Raw genomic sequence first — 23,153 nt, forward strand, 5'->3', positions numbered from 1 at the left:
AATGGTGGTGTCTAGTGTGTGCTGAGGCCGGTTGGGGTTTGTCTCCATTTTCCTGGAGCTACATTGAAGCCTGTGGAGGTCTGACCTCTGGAGGACTCCTGCCCTCCTAAGGCTGTACCGAAATGAGTGGTGGTTCTCAGAGCTGTAGTCTGCTGGTTTTTCTTGCTACGCAAAGGCATGAGGGGTCCTGATGTTGCTGTTTGCATGCTCTACCACACTGAGACTCAGGATTTCTCAATGGTTTGCAGAATGGGGCTTGCTGCTGGCTTGAGTGAAATGGACCTTTCTTGCCTATCCTTCAAGTTTCTTAAGCTAAAAGATAGTTTTGCCTCCTTTTTTTTTTCTAGTTTTGTTATTCCAGGATTTGTTTGGGGCCTCAGTTTTTATGGGTGTTTGGAGGTGAATATGGGTGATTTGTAGTGGTTTACTGCTTACTCCACCATCTTGGCTCCCACAAATTCTCTTGTTCTTTATAGAGTAGATAAGTTTTCTGTGATCCTGAAAGTGGCTCCATGGTAATTTAACTCCTTTATTTTCCATGATAATTTAACTCTTTTTTTCTTTCTGTTCATACTTTTTCCATTAACTTGAAAGTTCTTATGTTGCTTGTGGGATGATGTTCCTGAGTTTCAATTTGGGGATTTCTTTCAGAAAGTGACCACTATATTGTTTCTAGTTTTGTTTTTCTGTTTCTAATAGGCCTAGGCATTTCTCTTTCATGCTTTCTTGAAATATTATAGGTAGGCTTTTTCATGATTGAAAATTCCAGGCAATCCCATGATTCTTATAAAACCTCTCTATGACCTATTTTTTCTAGGTTAGCTTTTTTTGGTTGGTTTTCAGGGGTTTTTTTTGGAAGAGACAGTTAATATTATATTTTATCTTTTGGGGGGTTTTTAAATTGTTCTTTTGTTTTCATTATTTCTTACTTTTGTGGGAGTCACTGATTTCTATTTGGCATAATCTAATTTTCAAGGAGTCTGTTATTTGAGTAAGGTTTTACATTGCTCATATTAAAACATTTTGACCTTTCAATTCTTTTTTCTGGTACTATTGCTTAATTTATCTTTTTTTAAGTTCTTAATGTCTTTTAGGATTTCTAGTAGTCTGTGAGAATTTTATATTTTTGTTTGAAGATTCACTTGTAAATGTTGATACACTATGCTTGTTTGTTATTATTGTTGTTGTTGATTTATGTCTTGGCAATCCCTGGTTCATATGGTTCATTGTAAGTGTTTTACTTGGTTTACTCACTTTCCAGTCTTGTTCCTGAATTGGAACTTGTGCCAGAGGTCATAGTCTCACTGATGGATAGAAATAAAATGCAAACAACAGAGTAAATTGGAGGTAATCTCAGAAAGAAGCTAGCAGTTTTAAAAGGGATTAAAAAAGCACTTCCTGCAGAAGGTGGGAATTTAGCTTACAACAAATAAATCAATGAAGCTTTCCTTAAAAGAGAGAATTCTAGGCATGGGGAATAGCCAGTCTAAAATCTTGATGTTAAGAGATGGTGTATCTTGTCCAAGGAATTACAAGACCAGTGTTACTGAATTTTAGAGTACCTAGATAGGAGTAAGGTGTAAGAAGACTGAAGAGGTAGGAAGCATAATGAAGAGCTTTAAAAGCCAAACAAGGAATTTCAAATTTGATCCTATACTTGTGCGATCTCCAGATTTCCCCACATTGCCCCACATGCTGGCCCTGGCAGATTTCCAGGCCAGGCTTTTCCAAGTTGACATTTTCCCAAATACCTGACTGCTTCTGTTTGTCTCTTAATGCAGACCTGAGCTAGAAAAATAGTTCCTTTCTGAATTTCTTACTTGGTCTCTTGATCTATTTTGTCATTCTTGATCAAGTAGTTGTGTTATAGCTGAACATCTCTGCTCCTATTCCCTCTTATACCTTGCAGAGAGTCTCAAACTAGTCCCAAAAATCATTCTACTTAAAAATCTCTTTTTTCCCAGTATCCATGTTGCTTTAAACATGAGAAGGTTCTACTTACCCTCTAACCATACAGCATACCTGTTAGGCAAGGAGAAATCAGTCACTATTCCCTACACTTGAAGGAAGATGGCCTTCTTTCAAGTTGGAAGTGGTATGACCACCCTTGAGAGGAAGGCAGTGTAAGAACCAAGCCAGAGCAAGTTTAGAAAGAGAACACAATCTACTATGGATGCCTTATCATTTTGTCTGAAGATAAAATTTGTATGAGAAAAGCTTTCAGAGCATCTGCAATATGGTGATAATTGAATCTATAAGAGTGGTTGTGATAGCAAGGGAGAGAATAAAAAGATTAGGTGAGCATTAGGGATATGATATCAGGCCATGATGATTTTGAAGTAAAAAGAAGAGAAAATGATAAATAGTAGAGAAAAGTAGTTGGAAGAGAACAATTGAATTATGTGAGCAGAGATTTCAAATCAGAAAGGACTTTGGTCATAAAGTCCAACCCCTTTAATTTATAGATGAGAAAAATGTATGTCCATGAAGGCTTCAAGTTCAATACCATAATTACTATACCGAGAAACCTCTCAGAACTAAGATAATGTAACTTTCATGAATTCAAGAAGTGGTGACTAAATAGTGCCCAAAGCTACAGAAGCTCAAGGAAGATCAGGACTCTTGAAAATGAAAGAGTTGGACAGCAAGGCCCATTACAGGTTGTTTTTAACATTATAAAATAAGATGGAATGGACCCTGGCCTTTTCACAACATTATCTTAAATTTGCTTGAGTATTATTCTTAGCTTTCTTGCTTCCCCCCTATATTTATGTAGATTTAAATAATTGCTAACCAGTTTAATGAGTTATGTGTTTATGTATAAAATGTACCATAAAGTTAACTGAAATTAAGTATTATGGTGTCAAAAGTTCTACAACATAAGACAAGTTATTTATTCCATACTTTTTGTTCTTGTTGAGTCAATTTCAGACGTGTTTGACTTTCTGTGACCCCATTTGGGTTTTTCTTGGCAAAGATACTGAAGCATTTTGTCATTTCCTTCTGTAGCTCTTTTTAACAGATAAGTAACTGAGGCAAGAAGGATTAAGTGACTTGCCCAGAGTCACACAGCTAGTAAGTATCTGAAGCTGGACTTGAACTCAAGTTCTTCTGACTTCAGGGTCCACTGTGCTACCTTGCTGACTGTTTTGTTATTGTTCAGTCATGTCTAACTCTTTGTAATCCCATTTGGGTTTTTCTTGGTAAAGATACTGGATTGGTTTGTCATTTTCTTCTCCAGTTCATTTTACAGATAAGCAAAGTTGGGCCTCAAGGGCTAAGTTACCTGCTCAGGGTCACACAGCTAGTAAGGAAAGTGAGTCTTCCTGACTCTATGATCTGTGCTTTAGCCATTGTACCACCTAGCTTTCATTCTTCTTTATTCTGTCATTAAACTAGCTTTGTGACCCTAACAAGTCATTTAACCACTGAGTTTCCTTATCTATAAATTGAAAAGGTTGCATTAGACAAATTTAAAGTCCTTCCTAGTTCCAAAGCTCTAAAATTCCAACTCACATAATTTTCTTTGATATTTTGAGGTCACTATTTTCTCCTCAAACCCAACTATTTTTTATAACTTTTTCTCTGTACTCTATTGGTTGAATTACTTTGGAAAGTTGGAAAGTAATATGCATTTCCTTTACTGTTCTCCTCTATTGCTCAAGCATGCCAATTGGTTATCATAAGGTCACTCCTGAGTGGGTTAGTGACACTGCATCCCTTTTTATTTAGATGAAATTTCGCTGGAGTAACTTGTTTTGTACATTAGAAAGCTGAAAATGAAATCTGTATCCTTTACTTTCTCCAATATCCTTAAATCTACAAGTTAATATGATGTGATACTTTATAGAGCTGATATAAATTTTTATTAGTTCATTTTCAATGGATTCAGTGAAATTTGGAATTATACATGATTTGTTGATGAAGTTCAAATAAATAGCTGCAATCCATCATCAGACTCTATAAAATCCTGATCTATAGGCTAGTTGAGGTCAGCTTTTACTCATTAGATTCTTTGGTCTCTTCTTGAAACACTGCAAAAGGTATCTATACTCAGAAAATGCTTTTGGCAAGCACTCCAGTTAAAACTGTTAGTCAACCCAATCATTTTATACCATATCACACTATAGTGTGATAAGCTGAGAGAGAAAATAGGAAACTCTCTGATTCTCAGAAGAATATTATGATCTAATTTGTTATAAATGTTGGTCTCAGATGTTGCTGAAGATGGGAAAGTGTCTACAATATAAATGGAAAGTACAAACAAAAATTGAACTGAATTCTATATAATTATAATTAGCAGGTTTGGCCCTGAGGAAAAGAGGGAAATGCATTTGATCATTAGATTTTGCTGTGATGAATGCCTATGGATGTGATATTATAGGCACTATAGAATATCAAATTGGTTTCATAAAATGATCCCTCTCTGCTATTATTTTTTTTTAATCATTGACCCAAGTCGGCTTTTTCAGAATATTCTAGAATAAATTGTCTATCTAGTTTTGCTCCCATGCAGGTAAAGTAAGACATTCATTTCTGAAGGGCAAATAATATTTGTGTTGTTAAACAAAGCTGTCTCCAAAGAATTACTTATTGGCATAATTGTATTAGCAGAGACCCACAACAAAAGTGTGCCATTTCTTCATATCACCATTGGGCCTGTGGGAAGGCAAACATTGCTTGTAAAGAACCTCTTAGAAAAGCTTAGTTTAGTAGGGGCTCAATAAATGTTTCATGGTGATTACAAAAATAAATCTGCTGGTAAAAAAAATCTCATTGAGTCAACAATAATCCTATTGATTAGTAAATTCAAGATGTAGCCAAAAATTGACCAGGAAATTCTGGGAGCAATTAATGTACCCAGTGACTGGAGCAGGAAAGTGAATTTCCTCTTCTTATATACAGCAACTATTTTGTGTAGTACAGTGAATAATAATCCAAAAACTGACAAAGCATTAAAAAAAAACAACAACAAACTGAGTCTTGAGATTTGGCATTTGTCTCCATAAGGTTTGCACCAATCACCTGGAGGTTTCAGAAACTACCTAGCATTGCACTGCAGTGTGGAATAGCAAAGAGAAAGCAGCAATAGAAAATGAACACTCTTGCTTTTGTAGAAAATAGTTTTCCAAACTACTTAACAAATGAAACTTGAATGATTAAGTCCATCAGAAGAACTGAACTAATTGCACTGCTTGGCTCTGAATGTCTATCTCTGCATTAATAATGATTGTGAGGTATTGTAAAGCCAAGCACTAGTAGCTTTCCAGAAGAATGCTGCTGTAAACAGCTTTCAAGGTTCTGATTACACAATATAGTGAATACCCTATTTATTGAATAACAAATCAGAGCAAAACATTCACAGAAAATCAAGGTACAGCATTCACAATATTATAAATTATCACAGATAATCAAAATACAGCATTCACAACAACTTATCACAGAAAATGGCCAATAGTTTTAACCACAGTTTCACACGGTTTTAAACAAAATATAATCATTTAGTCAATCAATCACTTAGTAACTCAATAATTCAATCAACTCAATCATCTAATCATCCTTAAAGAGGCTTGTCTCCTTAAGGGTCACAAAATACAATAGTCAAAGTTCTCCACTCATAGGGCACACTAAGTTACTATATCAGTCACTACTCAGCACTCTATTAAGGGGTAACTTAAAATACACAGGCCATCCACCCCTCAGTCACAAATAAGTGACAATCTTTTCAGTCAGGACACAGTATCCAAGAAAAGTTTTCTTTCAGCTTGACTCCGGGTAGTCTCTCAGATTCCCTGGATCCCCTTCCATGGTCCCAGCTCCTATCTGTATTCACCAAGCTGTCACCTAGGTTCAAAGGCAAAGAGCTCCTAGTCCCTTGTCCAGCTCTCTGTGCTGTTCCTGTTCCACATTAAAGCTCACAGTGTCCAGTCCAACTAAATCCTTCACAGTCTCTGTTCCCAGGAAGTTAAGGCTTAACAAAGCCACAAACAGTTTCATTAAAAGTACCAGTATCCCAGTCATGCTTCCTCAGTCTTCAGCAGCTCCCAGGAGAAGCTGCTACCTCCCAGCAGAAGCTCCAGCTGGTTCCCAGGATCAAAATCACTTCACCCAGGTTCCCAAAATCAAAATCATTCTCTCCAGCCTGGGCCTTTCCTCTTCAGCCTCCTCAGAAGCTTCTGCTTCTGCCTCCACACAGATTATCCCAAGGAGTTCTTACTCTCCCTCTCTGGGGCTTTTCCTTATATACAGTATTGCTCCTCTGTTTTCAGTCCCATCCTGTTAAGTCAACAACAGGAGTTCATACCTTCTGTTTCTTTAACAGAGGCTTAATTTGAGCTAGGTGCTAAGTACCTCTTAGCTTTCCAATACAAAGGGATCTTTAAATTTCATTACCATTACAGGTATTTGGGCACAAAACAAAGAGTCAAAATGTTTAAATGCACAATGCTGTCTATAGTAACTAACTATAGAGATTATAAACAGGCTATCATTTCTTGTTCATTAAGCTATATTCCATTTTGTTTTCCACAATGGTTTTTATTAATGGCCACATTCAACAACAGTAGACTTTTTGGTTAAAGAATGGAGTTTGGAAGGAGAGTTGTATGTGACTAGGGCAGTCCCAGATCAATTTGATGGGTTCTGTGTTCTACTTACTGAGATTGCACAAGGTGGATCTTTGTTTGCAGGCATTTGAGGGGCACCCTCTTAAGGATTGTGGGTATGCCTAGTGGCACCAGGTAAGAGGATTAAATAGACTGAATTGAAACATTCCCTTCCTTTTCCAAGAAACTCACTGCTTCAATAAAACTCCTTTTCTTTAGCAGGTCTATACTCAAGGCCTTTTGAGTTTGGGATGAGTAAATGTATATATGCCTCTGCCAAGTATCACCTTCTTTGTGAAGGCTTTCCTGTCCTCCCAACAAATTTCCTAGCTCCCTTTACTCTTCTGTGATTACCTTGTATTTATTTTCTACATATTATATATATATATATATATATATATATATATATTTATTTATTTATTTATTTATTTATGCACATGCTGTCTCCCATAATTGAGATATATAACCTCCTTGAGAATAGGAACTATTCATTTTTGTCTTTGTATCTCTGACATCCCAAACAGTGTTTGGAAAATAGTAGGCACTTAATAGCTGCTTGAAGACTGATTGTCAGATGTTTTTGCAGTAAATCTTTTAGTATCCTGGTCATTGCTATTTCTTAACTGGGAAAGTGTAGTTTCAGAATCTATTTGAGGGCAAAATTGAACTCAGATCTTCCTGTCTCCAATATCAGAACTCTGTCTACTTTGCCATCTCCATCTCTGAAGGAAGTAGATTTAGAACATCTTATACCATATACCAGAAAAAAAAATAAAAAAGAAATGGGATCTGTATATTTAAGCTCCAACAATTAAAAAAATAATAAAAGAACTAGATCAGGTACTTTTTAGGACTACAGGTAGGGGAATAATTTTGTTTTGTTTGAAAATAAAGTTTTTTTGTGTGTATACATATGTATATATAATTTGTATTATTCCACACCCATAGTCCTCCAATTCTTCAAAGAAATATGGGGAGAAAGCTTTTGATATCTTCTTTTTGAGGTCAAGTTTGATCATTGTATTTTTACTGAATTCTATTTCTATTGAATTTTTGCCATTATTATTGATGTTTCCATTTATTAATGTAGTCATTATGTTGTTTTTCCTGGTTCGGCATTAATTTATATGTCTACCTACTTTTCTCTATACGTTTCATATTTATTTAATGGAATTGTGTAACAAAAGTGACTAAAGTGTTCCTATCCTTTAACAAAGAGATTCCTACTGTTGACTAATGCCCCCATCATGAGTTAAATGAAAAAAATTCCAAATATATAAAAATACTTATAGTAGAAATTTTGCTAAAGCAAAGAATAGAAATGAAGTAGATTTCCATTAATTAAGGAATAACAAATCAAAATGTAGTCCATGAATACAAAATACAAAAGGATATTACTATGGTGCATTAAATGTATATGATGAATACAGAGAAGCATGGGGCAACTTAAACTAATGCAAAATGTGTAATCAGAATCTATATTAAAAGTTTTTAATGGTGAAAAGTGGAAATGATTTTTTAAAAAATCAAACCTACATAATTGATCTACTTTTCCTAAAGACATTTGACTTAATGTGAATCAGATACCACAATAAAATCAAAGGAGCCTAGAAACAGTTTCCACCAATAAATATTTGATATTCTAGCTGAGGATTAAGATCAATTTATTTTTTAAAATTACACTGATTTATAATATGAGCTAGTTTGTAAAATCTTAGAGCATAGGGGAAGATCATAATCTTCACAGAACAGGAAGAACTCATGGATAAGAAATTGAAATTACATTCAGGCGGCCAGGTGGCTCAGCGAGTAAGAGTACCGGCTCCAGTGTTGGGATGACCTGGAGATCGAATCCTGGGCTCGGACACTCATCACCACACCCAGAAATAACTGGCCGTGTAACCTTGAGCAAGTTACTTAACCCCTATTGCTAAAAAAAAAAAAAAAAAGAAATTGAAATTACGAAAAACCTAGCAAAAGACCCAATTAAGCCAGACCATCCCAAGGACATGGAAAAAAAAAACAATGAACCACCCCTCTCCCAAAGTGAAAAAGATCAATTAATATTTTTATATTCTCTATAGATCAAATTAGTATCAGTATATTTGAACTCCAACATCAGTCCTTGTTGAGGTGCTTGAAGAAGTGAAAATGTTACTTATAACAACAAACTTAGAAGGATGAGCTGAGCAAAGCTAAGTATGCATAGAGGTTCTTTTGAGGATATTAAGAGGTTAATTCCCAACCTAACTGAAGTAACGAAGAATACCAAGCACTTGGGAAAAGTCATATAAATTCTTGGTACCCCTAATAAAAATAATTGAACAAAAAAGATTAGGAACATTTCAGTAACATATATACCCACTTTTGCATATGCCTACTTTTTGCATCTCTAGAAAAATCATTCTAAGAATAACCTGTCTGCATTATTGAGGGTATTCTGAAGAAGGTAAAAGATGGTAGCACACAATAGTTTGCCAAAGAATCCTATACATAAGACCAGATATTATTATACATTTTTATGATCACACAATTAACTGCAACTACAGCCATAACACTTCATATCTTTAGGGCATCTCATAAATTCTAGTCTCTTTTATGTATTTAAAATCTTAGAGCTAGAAAAATCTTTATAGACCATCTTATGTACCACTTCATTTTAAGATAAAGAAACTAAGAGGCCCTAAGTAGATTAGTGACTTATTATAGGCTACTCAGTAAGTCAGTGTCAGTGCAAGCAATTGAACTCAAGTTTCCTTACTCCCAGTCCAGGACTCTTTCCACTATATTGTACATCCTTAGTTTCTGTGTACCCTTTTTTAAGCCAAGCATTTCCTTTCTTTGATTTTTAGGTTTTTTTTCTGGACTTTTGTTAGATTTGTAGCTCGAAACATCTGTTTTTTTAACTCAAGTAGTTTGAAAAATAGCAGGCCATCCCTTAAATGGTGACTAAACTGTTAATTCTCACACTTCTATATATTCTGCAGGTAAACAAGTAATTCTATATTACAAGATTAGAATACATTTAACAATTTTAGATGACAGGATAAATTTTAGGAAAAAATGATGAGATAGAATTTCCTGCTATGGTATGACCACTAATTAGTCAATAAGGCCACAAATTGTGATTTTCAGTGGCATTCCTCAAATGTCTATATTTTAAAATGTGCCATGCCTAAATTGAGATGTGGTACAGAATAATAGGGACTGGAAATCTGGCCTTGAAGTCACAAAGATCTGTGGTGAAATTCTGCTTCTTACACATACTACCTATATTGGATTGGATGTCACTTAACTTCTCCATGTTCTGGATAATTCTCTATGAAGGAAGATGTGATGAATGAAAAATCCAAGAGAAAGGGAGAGAGGGAACAGCTACATGGCACAGTGGATACAGCATAGGCCCTGGAGTCAGGAGGACCTGACTTCAAATCCAGCCTCAGCCACTTGATACTTATTAGTTATTTGCCTCACCAAAAAAAAAAAAGAAAAGTAAAAATCTGACAGAGTTTCTAGTTAATTAATAACAGTTTATTAATTGAGCTATGTAATAATAAATTTGTGGTCAGTGATTTCTCCTGGAAAACCAAAGACCACCAATGGGAACACTTAATGCTTTAAATACTTTTGTAGAAAGGATGCCCTAGTAAGTGAAAATCAACCTTGATTGGTGGACATTTAATGAGGAGGCAGTCTAGGAGTCTTCAGTTCCTCCTGGTAAGAATGTGGCTAGACCATAAGATTCAGCTGCCTCTAGCAATCTGGATAGGGGAATACATATCTACCCAGAACACTCTGGTTGGTTTTTTCCTTCATCAGCTGGGTTACACTAAATTCTAATGGAGGCATACAAGGACAGGGAATCATTTCCTCTGGGCAAGAGCTTGCCTAGACTGGATTCTGTTTGCACTCTAAACAAAAGTCTTCTAATTGTTTGAGGGCTAGCCCAAATTCAAGGAGTATGTTCCCCAAAGATTAAGGCAATCTCATCAATCACCTATGCCCTTCAGAGACTGAATGATCATCTTCAAGGGCTGGGACCTAAATAAATAAAGGAGAAAAAGACTTAATCCTAATTTAATTAATTGGTTATTAATAGTCAAAAAATAATTTCTCTCATAGAGAAGATCTTGCCTTGCATTTGTAAAGTGAGATTCTTCATCTGGGATTTCCAAATACCAATGAAATGACAGATGCCGTCTTTTTTTTTCTCCTATATTTAAATTGATTCTAGATTTTATAGGTCAGAGATAGGTCATTGGAAAAGAAAAGGGAGAAATGCTGACATTTAAAACAAAATTAAAATCTATTTTTACTGCTGCTGTCTTGCACTGAATTTTCAGTGCCCAAAGTTGAAGAGTTAACAAACTTCAATATAGTCTTGAAAATAAGTAAAAATGACCTTTCTACCAATTAAATAACTATTCCTTCCACTTCATGATGCTCTCAGTTTGAAGTAAGGATGATGTATAGACCTGGGTATATGTAGGAAAAATGCATTTGTAAACAGAATTACAGTTGTACAGTGGAGATTTCTAGCTTTTCCTACTGAGTAGAAACCCACAAAAATGTGTACTATGAACTAAAAGTAGGAAAGTGAGGCAAGAGATAATGATGGATTGAAACATCTGATTATCTAATAGACAAAGAAGGCATACACCCAGAACATATGACCCAAGTCAATATGAGCAAAGTTATATCCTCTAGTTGTCCTAGGTAATTTCGCAGTCTTTTTCTCTTTGACTCTGTCTCCCAGTCTCTATTTTCTCTATCTGTCTCTCTTTGTCTCTGCCTATTTCTCTGTCTTTCTGTTCTGTCTCTGTCTATGTTTTTGTCTTCTTCACTCTCTTTGCCCCTATATCTCTATGTCTCCCTCTCCTCTTTCCATTATTTTCTTTTTTCCTCTCTCTGTATGTCTCTCTGCCTCTTTGTCTCTCATTCTGTGTCTCTCACTGTTGCTCTGTCTCTCTGTGTCTGTCTATCTGTTTCTCTCTGTCTGTCTCTGTCTCACTCTCTCCTCCTTCTCTCCTTTCTCTCTCCATTTTTCTCTTCCCCCCACCCCCCAGGTATTAGAGTGAAATCAGGACCTTCCACAACATTTATTCAGTATTCCAAAGGAATAGGGTTAAGCAAAAAATTTTAATTCTCTGAGCTAGAATACTGGAATGTTCTACAGGAAAAGTCAGAGCCAGCTTACTAAATCAATTCATGTCTATATGTGTCCCAAATGTCTCCGGGACATGGAGAAATGCTTGATGGGAATTGAAGTTCTAAAATTTGAACAAAGTCTCTGGGTTGAGATTTTGCTAATAAGCAACTGCAATGGAGGAGGGAAGACTGGATCACAAGAGGTAGGGATAAGATTTAGTTTTATGTTCAAGAGGACTAAGTACAGTGATGACAGGTTGATGGTACACAATTATGAATTTGTAATCTGACAGTTGGGGAGATGAGATGCCCCAGGGGTCACTTTTAATTGAGATTAAAACTGAGGGTGTAGGTGTTGCTATAATTTTTCTCATGGCTCCACTTACTTGAATTCCTGAGTATGGCTGTATGTATAGAATGGAATGAAGCTATAGAATGTTGTCTTTCTTGAGAGCTGAAAATTAAATTAAATTAAATTAAATTAAAAAGTTAAATTCCCCTTTCCTCTCCCCTACTTCTGTTTGCAAATGGCAAGCATTTTCTACACAGTTTCTGTACTTTTACCCTCGTAATACCTTTTTTCTTCATATAAAATGGTGACAACACTATGGCTATATGATTTCAATTTGCTATTAATTTCATAGAGAGGCTTTCCATTGGAGCACATGAATCGTTTGAGTCTTTTAGGAATGTGAGGGACTGACTTGTAGTGTTCAGATCTAAGTAAGAGAAGGGTTTGAACTTCATTGTTAAATAACTAGTTTTATCCTAGCTTGAAGGGTCTGATCTGTAATTGTGTTAAGAATCTTAGGGCTTCTATTTTATTAATAATGTTTATAAGTTCTTAAATAGCACAGGAGAGTAACCAAGCAACTCAGGACTAATCTTAGATTATATATTGTCTTGACTAAAAAACCTCAGGAGATGAGAAGAGGCAGGTGCCCCAGGTAGTTTGGTCCCAACCATTTTAAATTCCTAGTCCAGTGAAAGCTCTCCCCTTCCACTCCGCCCCCCGCCCCCTCCCCCACTCCCAATAAGGAGTGGAGTAAAAGTATAGCTAACAGGAGTCATACCTAAGAGAAAAAAATAGCATCTTTTCACAAAATTCCAAATGTTAGAGACGGTGGAGTCATTTCTTTTGTAGTGCCAATCCTTGACACATCTAAGTATACTTGTCCAATTCATTGTAATTATCCAGGTACCTTTCTATTGCTATAGGTAGCATAGTGGAACCCCCTGAATTAAAATTTTCTAAGTTGGTTTAGAAGAAAACTCAATTTGAATGAAGTGGACTGAGAATGGAGGGAGAACAATAGAGTTGGGGGGCAGGACTTAATAATGAGTAAAAAGGGTAAGAAAAGCTCATTTTAAAAGAATTTTTTCAACTATATTTAGAGGAAAGAGTGCTAACTTCTCTTGCTCTTAATTGTATGGTAGATAGAGAAGGTTAAATTTTGAACCAAGAAGACTGGGGTAAAATCTCCTTCTCAGATACTCACTAGCCATGTGATCTTTTAATCCTTTAAAATCATTTAACCTCTGTAATCCTCAGTTTCCAGGTCTGCAGAGTAGGTATAATTATAAAACTTACCAGAACTGTTGTGATGACATAATAGGTTAATGCATGTAATTTATATGTCTACATAAATGTGAGTTATTCTCATTATTTACTATATGACAGAGATATAGCCAGAAAGGACCTTAGAGGCCATAGTTCAATCAACTCATTTTATAGAATAAAAAATTGAGGTCTAAGGTGGTAAAATACTTCTCTCAAAGTTACATAGGAAATAAATAACAGAGTGAGAATTCAAATTCACGTCATTCATTGCCAAATGCAACCTGTTGAAGTAGTTATATCTAAAAGATTTGCCACACTATATTTATAAGTTAGCCTACTACAAGTAATTGCAAAAGAATTCAATAAAAATTGAGCTTTGATTGGACATCTTTCCACATGCATAACATTTACAGAACTCTATAGTGTGGATTTTGATATTCAAAATTTGATGACTTATAGATAAAAAATTTTCATATGCTCTACATTCATAAGAATTCTCTCAAGAATGAGTCCTCTGATATAGTATAGTAAAAGCCTCTTCTAAAGGTTTTGCTGAATGAACCATATGCATAGGGTTTCTTTCCTGTGAATTTCCTGTTATACCACAAAGGATAAAGCTGGAGGCAGAGTATAAAATTGATATCCCTTTTATCTCTAAGGTACAACATTTTTTGAAGGTTATGGATTCACACCTAAGTCTAAATCTGTGCAATTGTGGTCTTCTGTTATGAGAAGTGTCTTGAGGCAATTGCTCACAGCCTTGCTTGGTAAGGAGCTCTCAGGGACATTTCCCTCTATCATTGCTTAGTTTTCACTGGGAACTGAATGTCTCCTCAAAACTGAATGAAAACTTGCCCCCTATCCCTGACAATTAGAGGTAAACCAGATCCCTACTCCATTCTGATTCTTGGAATACTACCCTTTTCCCAACACTTCATTTGCATGAACAAAGAGGCATCAACTACAATCCTTTCAGTAAGATGTTATATCCTTAGACCTTACCTACCTAAGGTCTGCTAGGCCTTCTGTCTGACCCTCCACTAACTCCTTCTATATGAGCTATTTCTCTTAATTAGATATGAGCTTCTTGAAAGAAGGTACTGCCTTATTTTCCCATATGTATCCCAGCATTTATCACAGCACTTGGAACATAACAAGGTCTAAATAAATCAATCTATTCTGTTCCATTACCCTTGACTGAATTATATTGTCTTTCTTACATATCTTAGAAATGGTTTATGACTGCTCTAATATGCTAGAAGAAAACACCCATTCTCAGTTGCTCTGACTGGATACCATCCAATTTACTGACCATTTGGGTAGATCCTATTAGCCTTTCTGAATTCTGTCCCCTTGCAAAGGAGGTGCCTCATTGAAAAATTACAATGAATTTTGATCTAAGAGTGAGGTCATTTTAATGTCACATATAGAAAAAGATCTCTAAAAAGCTGAGCTTACCTAGTTCGAAGAGTTTCTGTCATTTCATTTCCAGTTTTTCTCTTTTCACAAATTTCACTGTTAAAAAAAAGCCTATTCCCTCCAGGTGGCTGCTTTGATGTTTTCCTTAAAAAGCTGAACTGGGATTGTGAGGTGGCTTTGACGGAGCTTTTTGAATCTCTTAGAACATAAAAGAGAAAAGCCAAGGCTGAGTGGTAGTGCCACCCTAAGGCTCTCATGCTAACCAAAGGGTCCTTTAATCTCTACCCTTAGAGGCAGTCATTTCAAAAAGCATCATTTTTTTCTTCTCTCCTATTTTAAGATTTTAATTGGCTATATTCATCTTATGAAGTAAACAGAGAGAAAAGCCACATCCTATGTGTTCATGGCCTCCCACATTATGGTAGTGTGCTTGTCCATATGCATATATATGTGTGTGAATGGAGAGGCCTGGAGTGAGCTCTCTCTTCTTCTGAAGGTGAAAGGTATGCTGAGTCCAAGTTCATGAGCTCCAAATGCCCCCTAGTGGGTACAAAGTATAAAAGGTACCATTACAAAAAGATAACTGTTTATAGTTAGTTTGAAAGCCTTCCTCCTCCTGAATAATCCACTCTCCCAAATCAACAACTCCAAAACTATACTCCCCTGCCTCATTTGTATCTTACTAGGATTCACTGTATAAATCTCACCTGGAATGTCCAGGTGGCTGCTTTCATGAAGATGATTTGAATAGCTCTGGGGAACACTGAAATTTCCTCCCAACTGGCCTATAAGGGATGACTGAAATTCCACCACCACCATTTTGTCTTTTTAAGTTTATACATTGGCTTATTTTTTAAATCCAAGTGGCATCTGGGTTTACTTCTATGACCCACTGAGTCATTGTCACTCATTAATTAATGACTGAATATGAACTTGGTGAAACGTCTCTGTTTAATTAGAGGAACAGTGAAAATAAGAAATGCTTATTGATAATGGCTAGCATTTATATATTGCACTTGAAGGTTTGCAGAGCACTTTACAATTATTATCTCATTTGCTCCTCATAACAACCCTAGGACTAGGTGCTATTATTATACCCACTTTATAGAAGAGGAAACTGAGGCAGAGTTTAAAATACTTGCCTGAGGTTACATAGCTGATAAGTGAAGGAGGCCAGATTTGGACCCTGGTCAAATCACTTAGCATCTGCCTCAATTTCCTCATCTGTAAAATGGGAATAATAATATCTCTAGCCCTGATGGGGTAATGTGACCTGGACCCCTAAAAGGAAAAGACCTTGTCTTTGAAAGCAACCCAGTCCCAGAATTTTCCCATACATTTCAACAGCCCAGATCACTGGTGCCTCTGCCCAAGACAACTGGCCCACCTAGATTACCTAAATCGCTTACTTAACATTCCTTTCACTCTCACCCTCATCTCATTCAACTGTTTACACATCCCAATCACTCCTTAATCCTGCCACTTAATGAGCCTACTTTCACTACTGCATCTGGCCCAGCCCAGACTACTTACCTCTCTTTAATCTCATCCTGATCCTTTCACTGCCCTTTTTGTATATGTGCATCTGTCCAACCTCCATTAAGTTGCAGGTTTCCTTAGAATCTCACCCCTTACAATTAATTTTGTCATTTGACTGGAAGAAGATTGAGTGAATAAATTCAATCCAAGTAGATGCCACCCTGTACTCTGACATTTCTGGGTTACCCACAACCCCAAACCACATCACCTCCCAAGGTTTTTCTGAGCATTAAATCAGATAATTATTGTAAAAACATTTAGCTCAGTGCTTGGCACATAGTAAGCACTATATAAATATGAGCTATTATTATTCAACTATCCCTACAGGCAACTCTTCTAGTAACTGACTCTGAAACCCTGGAAGAATGATTTCCCTTCTCTGGGGTTCAATAACATATGTAAAATGGGAAGACTGAATTTGATCATCTCTATGTTCACTTTGAGATTTAACCCTGCAGGAAATTTTAAGTCTTTGGAATTTTGCCTTGGGATTAATTTGGAAGAAGACAGAAAAGGGGACATGTAGAGAAGGGGAAGATTGAGCATCAGCTAGCCCCATGAAATTCCATCCTGCCAGTCTGTTCCAGTTTGATGCCCTTCATCTTGGCTTTCCAGAGTCAGGAGTAAAATAGAAAGAATTTCCGCTTTCTAAGTGTTTTATTAGTCCAAAAGGCTCCTGCTAGTGCTTAGAAGGAAACAAACTTTTAGTAAAAGCATGTAGATAAAATACTCTCCTACTATCTAGAAACATAAGACTTCATATTTAATTAAGTATATCCCTTCTTTATCGTGCATATATGGATAAGTTTTCCATCTGTTTCCCCAAAATGTCAATTAAAAAATTATCCAGAATCCCTTCCTTCTGCTATTGTTTATTCCCTTTCCAGTGTCCTTTCAGATGTGTGCTGAGTGCTACACTCTGTATAGTCTGGGCTTTGGGGAGCAGACTTTGTGAACTCTATATCAGTTTTACTTCATTTTCATGTTGAATTCTTCAGGCAATTCGTTTACTCTGACCAGATACTCAGTAGTTTAGCATTCTTGCATCATTCTGGGGGATAGAACACCATCTCCAAACTCCTACAGTATCTATAAGTTTTGTCCTCATTCTTTCTCCAAAGATTCTCCTTGTCCATATGGTTTTCTTTAAATAAAGGCTTATAAAAAAAAAAAAAACAAACAATAAGGCTGGGGAACTCCTAAAGGTATGATTCAGCTGCCAAGGTTATTTCTAAAGCTATAATGATCTATCCTTGGGCCCAGGATAGATGCTAAACATGTTCTTCCCTTCCCATCATACCCTAATCTCCTTCCTATTGACATGGTTGCTGCTGCTATATTTTTTCTTCCAGATCTTGGTTTCTGCCACTTGTCCTGCTAGTTTACATCCTGGCTACTATAACATACCCTATTGAGCAATTTTAAACCATGTTCCAGAATGTAATGGGAAAAAAATAGTCTTGGCAACCTGACACCTTGAAGGACATTCTTGACACAATTGACTGCACTTCTAAGAGATGAAACTATCACAAAACTGAAGGGTAGGGAGGGGTGGTTCTTTAGAGATTTAGTAGAGAGAGGTCCTCTTTAATAGCTAAGTACTATTGTAACTGGATAGATTCTTTTATCTATAGCCCCTGCAGGGCCTGCTACATAGCATAAGAATAAGATAGACAGAAAGAAATGATACTACTTTCTTTTATTTCTTTTATCCTGAGCTATTCCTTTTGATAAAAAAAAAGTGATAATGAGGCTCCTTAACTTCCCTAAAGCCTCATAGACTTTCCACTCTCTAGCATTTGCTTCAGATACCTATTTCTTTGATAATTGTTCTTTTGATCCATTCTGGATATTTTAAGAAACATAAATGTGAAAAGAAAAAAAGATAAATAATCATTAGTTCAATGTAAATTTGAGTGGATCTGATAATTATAGAGAAACACAAAGCCACTTCTACTAGACATGTTAAGAAGCTACTAAGCAGAGCCACCTTCCAGTTTTCAAAATGTTCTTTTTCATAAACCCAATATCTTCCTCTTTCCCTTATCCAGCTTATATATGTGATTAGGGTTTCCTATGGTTCTGTCTTCACCTGAGATTCTTTACATTGATTTTTTTTTCCTTAATTCTCTCTTCTGGCTTAGCATTCTAAGGAAATGACAGCAGAAAGACACAGGACACTCATGAATAGGGAGACATTCGGAGAATTCTTAGGGAATAATAAAGAGGTGGGGGTTGATCTGTGCAAAGGGGGAGAAGACAGTCAGTTACCTAAATAGAATTGTAGCTATAAAGAACTTTGTAGATCCTCTAACCTAATCTCTTCATTTTATATTGAAAGAAAGACTCAGAGACATGAAAGCCTCTTTCCAGGTCATAAAGGAGTTAATCACAGAAGTAGAGTCACAATTCAAATCTTCTAGGTTTTTTTTTCTTCATTTATCTTAATCATTTTTAATATAAATTAGTTAATTTAATATCTAATCAAATTAATTAAAAAGTCTGCTCAAATGTCAGGTACTATGCCATTCAATTTTATGAAACAGTATGCAAACTAGGTAATTACTAGACTTGTTGCTAAGGGAGCCAACAAACAGGCTATGGAAGGAAAAATGACTATCTCTTCATTTATACAGCATAGAAATATAGATATAGGAGCACAGCCAAGATGACAGAGTAGAAGCACAAACTTGGCATAGGCTTCCACTCCAATCACTTCCAATACATCTAAAAATTGACTCTAAACAAACTTTAGAGGTACAGAGCCCACAAAGTGACAAAGAGAAACAAATCTCCTTCTGAAGGAAGCCCGGCAGGTGGACATTGGAAAAACCACTGACATGGAAATTAGATGCAGGAGGGAAAATTTTAAAATTATTGGACTACCTGAAAGCCATGATCTAAAAAAGAGCCTAGACACCATCTTTCAAGAAATTATCAAACAAAATTGCCCTGATATTCTAGAATAAGAGGTCAAAATAGAAAATGAAAGAATTCACCAATCGCCTCTTGAAAAAGATCCCAAAAAGAAAAACTCCTAGGAATATTATAGCCAAATTCCAAAGTTGACAGGTCAAGGAGGAAATACTGTAAGCAATCAAGAAGAAACAATTTGAGTATTGTGGAAACACAATCAGGATAACACAAGACCTAGCAGCTTATACTATAAGGGATCAAAGGGCTTGGAATATGATGTTCTGGAGTTCAAAGTAGCTAGGACTAAAACCAAGAATCACCTACCCAGCAAAACTAAGTATAATGCTACAGGGAAAAATATGGTAATTCAATGAAATAGAGGACTTTCAAGCATTGTTAATGAAAAAACCTGAGCTGCACAGAAAATTTGACTTTCAAATACAAGAAGAGAAGCATGAGAAGGTAAACAGGAAAAAGAAATCATAAGGAACTTATTAAAGTTGAACTATTTATATTCCTACATGGAATCATGATAATTGTAACTCCTAAGACTTTTCTCAGTATGAGGATAGTTGAAGGGAATATATATGTATATACAGGAGGGTGTATATGTATATAAATATGTATGTGAGTGTGGGAATATGTATGTTCATTTATACATAGAGGGCACAAGATGAGTTGAATATGAAAGGATGGTATCTAAAAAAATAAAATTAAGAGGTTAAAGAAGAATTTATTGGGAGAAGGAAAAAGGGAGAGATAGATTAGGGTAAATTATCTCATAGAAAAGAGACAAGACGGGGCAGCCAGGTAGCACAACGAGTAAGAGCACCGGCTCCAGTGTCGGGATGACCTGGGGATTGATTCCAGGCTCAGACACTTATTACCCACCCAGAAACACCTGGCCATGTAACCTTGAGCAAGTTACTTAACCCCTATTGCTTAAAAAAAAGAGAGAAAGACAAGAGAAAACTTATACAATGGAGGGGAAGAGCAGGGAGTCAAAAGGAAATAGGTCAACCTTACTCTCATTGAATTTGGCTTAAGGAGGAAATAACATACACACTCAAGTGGGTATCTTACCCTACAGGAAAATAGGGGGATAAGGGATAAGAGGGGGCATGATAGAAGGGAGGGTAGATTGGGGAAGAGGGTAGTTAGAAGCAAACATTTTTTAAAAGGGATAGGGTCAAAGGAGAAAATAGAATAAGTAGGGGGAGGGATAAGAAGGAGGGAAATATAGTTAGTCTTTCACAATATAACTATTGAAATGATTTGGGTAACTACACATGTACATCCTATATTGAATTGTGTATCTTCCAAGTGGGGGTGGGTGAGGAGGGAAGAAGGGAAAAGATCTGGAACTCAAAGTTTTAAAAACAAATGTTTAAAAATTAGTTTTTTACATGCAACTGGGAAATAAGATATACAGGTATTGGGTATAGAAGCCCATCTTTCCCTACTAGAAAATTAGGGGAGTGATGGGGGAGGATATGAGAGAACAGATTGGGGGAAGGGGTATTCAGTAGGCTTGCTCTTTTGGGGTGGGGGTAGGGGAAAGACAGGGAGAGAAAAAAATGTAATTCAAAATCTTCTGGAAATCAATGTTGAAATCTAAAAATAAAAAAATATATAAATTTTTAAAAGAAATATAGATATAGAGCTGTGGTGATTTGAACAGTCATCTAGGCCAGCTCCTTCATTTTGCAGATGAGGAAACTGAAGTACAGAGAGGAGAAGGGATTTCCACAAGGTTACACATTCAGTAAGTGACTAAGGGAGGATTTGAATTTGGGAGCCAGCATTTGTTTCCCAGTTCAGCACTTTGTACCTGGCTACTACTATAATTATCTATCATATTCTCATTATGTGTAATATATTCTGCTAGGTGCTAGAGATACAAAGATTAAAAATTAAATAGACTCTATTCCCTGGGAGGTTTCATGCTACCAGAGAAAATTTACAAGTACACAAATAAAATTATATACAAACAACATGCATGCATGTATATTATACATACATATACATGTATACACATGCATGTATACATACATATATGTATAGGCAGGAGAGAAGACAGAAAAATAGAAAATAAATGATGGCAAGGTGCATGTGAGTATGCCTCTGTGTGTGTGTGTGTATGTGCACATTAGTGTGAAACAGTTTGGCTTATTTTTACCTTACTCTTCCCACTGATGAGGTAGAAAGGAGTGTTAGAGGCAGGTGGAGGAAGCAGGATGCAGGATGTGAGATATGAGATAAGATGCAAGATGTAACCAGCCAGAAAAGTGACCAAAGAAGGCTATGCTTTGTAGCCCCTCACAGTGGGCTTACTTGTGTGCTTTCACAAAGCATCCCAATTACCTGATATTTCAGAACAGCTGTTTTCCTGTTCTCTTTTTTATCTGTATGGACTCTAGAGCAGCACCCCTCTCCACCTTTCCTGTTTTCCTTGCTTATCTGTACACTTCCAGACTACCTGATATCCCAGGCTTTCCAGAGCCATGCTTGCCCCTCCTTCCCCTCTCCTGTTCCTCTTCCCTCTATCCTGTATTTAAGACCAGATAGCTAACCTGGCCAATTTCTCTGCCACCCGTGAGAAACAGGCCTGCTGAGTGCATTACCCCAATAAAAATCTTTCTTCAACTAGGAGACTATCTGAACAAATTCTTCAGGTCACTAGGACCCACACTTCTATTCTTCATCATTTCTGGTGGCACCCCAACATTCTTAGAATACATGGTGAATTCCATCATTTACTTCTTCCTATATTGGAACTAGGAATAGATAGTGAAGATTTATGCAAATTAATGAAGAGAATCCCCTGAGATAAAATTAACTCCATAGCTTGAGAAAGTAGGGTTTTAATAAGACTTTGGTTTTAACAATAGTAGGAACAGTCTGGGATATGGTTGAAATGTAAAGGAAAGTTGGGTAGTATGAGTAATGGGTTTGAAAGTTTTAGAAAGAGAAATAAAGGTTTGATGGAAAATATGGAAGGCAGATAAAAAGGTTTGGGGATAAATGAAGTCCTTCCTATCCCTGTATAATGGCTCTGGGTACAATTGTGCCATCTTCAGATGGTTTAAGCATGCTGAGAGGGTGTGATTAATTTGTTTTTCTTTTTTTTTTTGAAGAAGAAAGGTTGACAAAGAAAACTATATAGCTTGATTTGAAAGTCAATGTACAAAGGTATAGAAAGCTAGGAGGAATCAAAATGGAGGACACCACTTATTTTAAGACCCTCTTGTTCACAGTTATAAAGAAGGAGCCTGCACTCTTGTTTAACATGTCATGTTTCTGTGTTTATGTCAATAATACAAAGCAGGAGGAGAAACAAGTCTCATCCCATTCTGGAAAAGGCCCAATGGATGAAGGAAACCCACAACCAGTTGCTCCCCTCTGGATCACCAAGCTGGGGTTCCTGGTTTTTAATTTTTTTAACTCCCTTGTTGCCACTCCTGATCTCCCTCCCTTTTTTTTTATGTCAATGTCTTCTTGTTCATATCTTGCTTTTTGAACTTTCTAACCAAGTTTGTAACCTCCAGGCTAACCTCAATCAAATATGAGATGGCCCTGTTTGAAAGATTATAACTCATACCCACCCATCAACCCCTGGCCTATGCTCAGTTGCAGTCAATCTACCAAACCCCCCACCCCACCCACCAATTCCCCATCCAGGCAGGGACAGTTCTATGTCACTTGTTAGTCTGAAATAGTTATAGAAGAAGAGATCTCCAGCCAGGTCCCCAAACAAATTTGCATCACCAAGGTTTGAGGGGAGGATTGGAGGATGGATGAGGAAAGCATGGCCTTAACCCCTTTTCCCAAAAGAATCTGGGTGTCTACTTCTTGAAGCTGAAGATGATAAGATTCTAAGAAAGGGGTCAATGAGAAACCCATTATCTCAAGTACCATTTAAAGCCACTTTAGGAGACAAAGAAAATGCCTAAACTCTGAAAACT

This window comes from Petaurus breviceps, unplaced genomic scaffold (genome assembly GCF_028583685.1).
Source record: "Petaurus breviceps papuanus isolate PSGF00001 unplaced genomic scaffold, PetGlider_PUasm1.0 90686, whole genome shotgun sequence".
Lineage (NCBI taxonomy): Eukaryota > Metazoa > Chordata > Mammalia > Diprotodontia > Petauridae > Petaurus > Petaurus breviceps.